This window comes from Notamacropus eugenii, chromosome 7, assembly GCF_028372415.1.
Source record: "Notamacropus eugenii isolate mMacEug1 chromosome 7, mMacEug1.pri_v2, whole genome shotgun sequence".
Lineage (NCBI taxonomy): Eukaryota > Metazoa > Chordata > Mammalia > Diprotodontia > Macropodidae > Notamacropus > Notamacropus eugenii.
Genome location: NC_092878.1, coordinates 127298641 through 127304597, shown reverse-complemented (window position 1 = coordinate 127304597; position 5957 = coordinate 127298641). Strand labels below are relative to the sequence as shown.

Below are 5957 nucleotides of genomic sequence, written 5' to 3'. Positions count from 1 at the left end.
AAGTAAGATCTATTTGCCTCAATTTCCCATATATAAAATGGGGAAAGTAATAATAGCTCTTTCATCCCAGAATTGTTAGAATCAGATATGATAATATTTGTGAAATACTTAGCACAGTGTCTGGCATGTAGCAGGCACTGAATAAATACTTATTGTCTTTCAGATTTCTTAGCCTCTCTGAGCCTCAATTTCCTCATCTGTAGAATGAAAAAATAATGCCTGAGCCCAAGGGCTGCCACAGATGATCTAGTGAGATCTCTTATAACTCTAATATCTATGATTCTTGGAAATACTTTTCCCAGTTTGTAAGACTTCTCCTCCACATAACTATAGTCAATAGTTGATTATGCCTTTAAATTCAACTCTACATATAAGCACTATTTATGTTAAAAAAAAAAAAGCAACACCCTTTTTCTTTTCCCTACATAGAAGTTAAATCATCTCATCTGCTCCCTTATTTGGTGATCAATATCTTGCCCCTTCTAGTTAAAATTTCAAATTTTAAAGATCTTTAAGTGGTTCTAGTGATCAGAAGTCATTGTTTGAGATGGAAAATGAATTATTTTGATTTCCTTCCCCTAAACTCTTAAAGCCCTCAAATCTGACCATTCTCCTCCTCCCACAAGTCATCATAATTACAACTTTTATTGTTCCTATTTTTCCAGAAATATTAGCTTGTCACAAATATCCCAGCCCTTCCCTTGGGCTTATCCTTTATTCTCCATGTTTATCCTAGGGCTTTTGCTTGGGAGGAGTTTATGGGAGAAAGGACAACCCCAGAGAAGAATAAGGGCATCACCTCCAAGCTATGTAAATTTTGCCCAGTTTGACTTCCCTGACAGACGAGGAGGTAAGAACACCTAAAATGTGAAAAGTGAATTATATCCAAACATTTGCTTTCCATCCCCAAAATTAAGTAGAAAAATAGGGCTCGTCCGGGATTTGAACCCGGGACCTCTCGCACCCTAAGCGAGAATCATACCCCTAGACCAACGAGCCACTGATGACCAAACCTCCACCAGCAGTCTTTTTTGCCGCATCCACAGCAACCAAAAGCTATAATTATAAGAGGCTATCCTGTTTCCCTCTCTGCCTGGCTCAGAGCCCAGACCTCTCCATACTTTGCTTCATTTCTTTTCCCTCTGTGGTTAGCCTTCCACTAGGCTCTTGTACAACAACTCAGAATTTCTTTTCCCCTCATTTTTCCTATTCATTTTCCTCTTTACTTCTTCCATCAGTTTATAACTGGTAGAAGAGTAAGTAAAATTAGGAAAATTCCTAGAGACCCCAAATTAATTGAAATTAGCAAAATAAGGGAACTGGGATTACTATAGAGGAATGGCCAGCAATGTTTGGTAACTAAGTGAACAATGATGGTCATCATGAGTCTTAAGAATTGTTAGCTGAAAAACAAAATTGGTGGCTAAGAAAGAAGAGATTTTTATAGAGCATAAAATGAGTCTAAATCTGATAAAAATGGAAGATATTAGCCATACATATAAAGTTCTACAATTTGGCTCAAAATATCAGCTGCATAAGTGTAAGATGAAGGGGGACATAACTGTTAATCTGAAAAAAAATATTTGGAGGTATTATGAATTACAAGTTTCTGACTCAACAAAATATCACAGAAGTCCTTCCCCCTCTGTCAAAAGAAGAAAGAAAAACTAACAGAACTGGGGCAGTGGTAGTCTTCTCCTTATCAGACTACATTTGCTTTGGTACTCTATAGCTAAACTTTATATAGCACTTTAAGTTGTATAAAGGACTTGGAATATATTACCTTATTTAGCCCTCATAACAAAATTTTAATGCTATTATTATTCTTCCTCCCATTTTACAGATGAGAAAATTAAAGCTGATTGAGGTTAACTAATCACCTTGAGTCACAGCTATTAAGTATATGAAACAGAATTGGAACACTGATCTCCATAACTTCAAGTTCAGTATTCTATCAACTGTACTGCCTGGAGCTAGGGTGGCTATATCTCTCCCTTGGAACTCTAGGATTACCCTTAGTAATCCGGAGAGGAAGTTTTAATGCCATTAGCTCAAATTCCTAACAGTGTATTTTTCCTCAAGATTACGAATTGAGAATCATTACACAGTTAATTTTAAGTACCTAATAGAAAAGTGCAAATACTAAGATGGGACATTAAGAACAGTTGGCATAAAACCCTAAAAGTCTATGACATACTCTTCCACAGGTATATACAATGTCGAAGAGGAGGTGGACTCAAGTCCAAAGGATACATGAAGCAAAGAGATGTCATAGCTCCTCTTTGCCAGGAGTTCTTTTCTTCTATACATGGAATTCTGAAGAAATTTCCCCTTAAATATGGTAGTTCTGTGCCCATCTGCCCTTAGATCTCATGATGCATCTAGGAGGTCCCTGGGGAGATGGGAAGTTAAAAATCCAAAATCCTTTTTAAAGATTATACTCCCTCCACCCCCACCCCCAGACATTGTTGGGGAGAGTGGAAGGGACTTGGTCTTCCAAAATGAAGACTTCTGCTTCTCCTCCTCATTCCCTTTCCAGGCATTTTTTTTTTGTATGCAGTATTCTGGAAAGTTATAGTTGCTTCAGTTTCTGGAATTAATAGTCTCATCAACTTCCTTGATCATTTAAAGATGATCCTCAGAGTATGGCCAATTATCCCTTGTTTCTTCAAAGTACCAAAGCATCAACGGGTTGGCTTATACTTTTACCCACCTTTACACTTCTTTTCTCAGATTTAATATTTACTGTCCTCAGTAAATCTACTAGCGTATGTTTGGTAAAGGTCAAATTCTAGATTATTTCATAAGTGGCTTGCTGAGGGTCTGCATTTCCTTTTTGGATGCTTTCCCCAACACATTGCACAATGGTCTCAGAAACAAAGCCCTCACAGTTCATGATGAAACCTTGTAGTTCCATAATATAGGAAGAACATGATCTTCAAACTTTGAAACACTTGGTTGGACAACTTACCAAATACACATCATATTTAGTTACTACCTGTTTTGTTTCTTGTACAAAGGCTCTTCTCAAACAACCAAATGATGAAAAGAAAGTAAAATGTCAAGTCTTTTTTTCTTAGAAGCAAAAAACATGATCTCTTATAAAACTCTCTTAGCCCATAGGATTGTCATCAAGGACCAGGGACTTTGTATTAAATGAGTTAACCCCTTTCTCTTTCTATGATAAACCAAATCAATGACAACTTAGACACATTGGTCCACTTGCTCCTTTCTCCTATGGTGAGGCCCCTCTACTGAGGTCACTTGAGTATTTCAATTATACAACAAGACTCACACTGGGTGCAGGAAGAATGGCCCATCAAAGGGCTCACTCTGTTATACACCACACAAATCATTAATAACTTGAAAAGGAAATGAAAATTAAGATTTTATCCCAGAAAGAAAGCTACATCCCTACAGACCATTAGAGAGTATATGGTACTTTCCCTGTAGGGAGTTAGGACTTTAGGTTTACTGAAAGTCATTCTCTTATCCTAAGATGAGAAGCCAAATTATTTGGGTGAAAATTATTCCATCATTCCCTCAGAGTCCTACGCAGGACATGCCTCCCCAAAGGTCTCTGTACTAGAGACCTAGGAAAATTTCTCCTTTGTCTCTATTCCAGAAAGCACCTGAAGCTTCCCTCAAGGAATCTCTGCCACTGAAAGGACATCCATCTTGGAATTCCAACATCATTTAAATAACTGGAAAAAATAGGATAAGTTAGGGATAAAAGAAAACAAAATCAAATAAGTTCCAAATAATTAAGACTTCCAAGAAAAGGAATTTAAACATAAATACTGGATTGCTCAGGTTTCTAGGCCAGTAGATAAACCTTACCCTACAGACTGACATTACCTAAAGGTCTCATACATTATTTACGTAGCACAATGGATAGAGCACTAGATATGGAGTTTGGAAGATATGAGTTCAAATCTACCTTCAGATGTTTGCTCATTGTGTGACCCTGTGCAACTCAGGTAGCCTGTTTTCTTCTCTGCAAAATGGGGATAGCACCAACCTCCCAGAATATCTATGTGGATAAAATGAGATAATATTTGTTAAACACTTTGAGCCTCTCAGTTTCAAAATACCTTAAAATGTCTATTGTTCCCATGCTAAAGGGAAAAAAAAAACTTAAACTATCTTGATAATTCTCAGCTTTTTTTATGTCATGATCCCCTTTATAATCTTGAGAAGCTTATGGATACCACATAGAATTACAAAAGAAACAATTTTATTGAAATATAAATACACACATACAAAAACATGCAGTCATTTAAAATACATCTTTCTGGACTCAGAACTAAGAATCAACACCCACTCTAGACAAATTGCTTTGTACACCTATATTTTGAGGATACAAACTTAATACATCTATTAGCTTTAATACCAATGCTTATTCAGTATTCAATAGGACAGCAAGTATCGAAATGTGGATATTTAATGACTCAATAAAGTTAAAGGTCTGCAAAAGTCATCTGTTTTGTATTTCAAGGACATACGCTGGAAAAAACTGACAACTGCACCATTATAATTTAAAACAAAAGAATGGAAAAATAACGTCTTTTTTTTTTCTCTCAAGGTTCTAGGATATACCATAATGAAAGGACTAATGATGAATCTCTCTAGGGGTATCTACAAATGTGAAGAGCTTGATTTTTTCCAGGTGAAGTCCTATGTGTACCCCAAATAATCCTGAGTAACCTTAATTCAATTGAACCAGGTCCCCAGAACTTAGCTATATCTTTCAACCAGTGTAATAAGGGTATCTTAAAAGTAACTCTCTAATCAGATCAGAATTGCTTTTCTACTACCATTGGTTTGTTTCCCTCTAAGATTATTACATGAAAATTAATTTAATCTTACAGTCTTTAGTGGCTCTTAGAAAGACATGGACAAGCCAGAATGTGTCTAGAGGATGGTGACTGATAAAGTGAGGGACCTGTATAAAAGGCCCAACTATGAAATAGTAAAGGAAAAAGGGATGTTTACCTGAAAGAAAAGACTTGGGGAAGACATGATAGCTGTTTTCAAGTATTTGGGGGTTATCAAGTTGAAGAGGGATGAAGTTTATGTTGTTCATTCCTAGAAGTAGAAGCAATGCCTACAATTTGTAGAGAAGCACATTTTGGCTCAATAAAAGTCAAAACTCCTGAATCATAAGAACTATGAAAATGAAGAAATACTGTCTCAGGAAGCAATGAGCTTCCATTCATCATTTTTTAAAGGATCTTCAACTTTGTTGGTGTAGAGAGAAAGCTCTCTTCCATGCAAAAATCAACAAACGTTCTGCAAAATCTTGTTTATCTTGCTCAGATATATGCAGACAGTATGGCATCAGGACCTCAACATCATTCTTGAAGACACATCCTCTTTTGTCTGAGGCCAGCTCTCTATTGTGCCAAATGGTCTTTCCTACTCTGTCTTCTCTAGAGGGGTTCAGATTCTACAAGGCCATAAGGACGTCGCAGAATGAGATCCTTGTTCCAGCATACTCTTGACTGGGTGTCTTTAGACAAGCCTTTCAAGTCTGTAATTCTGTGACAATACTGGAAAATAGAGCAGGAGGGCTGTTACTATGACCTCATTAATAAAACAGGAGACATTCTCAAGGTTTGGCTGGAAGCTGGCAATTTTCTGTCCTCTTTCTTCCTCCCTTCCAGAATGCAAAGCAAGCTTGAGTTTGGCTCTATGCCTGAGAGGAGCTGCCAGCACGATTTTAGGAAGCCAAGTTCAGTGACCAGCAAGGGTTGGCTAAGTGCCCATAAAACCTGAGGGAGACATTGAATGCAATCATCTTTCTGACTTCTGTGCCATGGAGTGTGAAGTGGTGACTGGCTAGGATTTTCAGTTAAAAAGAAAAGCCGTTTGATTTTTTCCCCCTTTTCCTTCTTTGCTTTTGGAAAAGAATCTCTGTGTTTACCAAGAACCAATTTCCTCTCAATGCACCTATG

At 37.2% G+C, this 5957-nt stretch overlaps 1 non-coding gene across 1 annotated transcript; it reads right to left on the bottom strand.

The window, feature by feature from the left end:
• Nucleotides 1–927: 927 nt before the first annotated feature.
• On the bottom strand, nucleotides 928–999 carry TRNAP-AGG (transfer RNA proline (anticodon AGG)). The gene has a single exon. It is a non-coding gene; the product is annotated as a tRNA-Pro (tRNA).
• Nucleotides 1000–5957: the final 4958 nt, after the last annotated feature.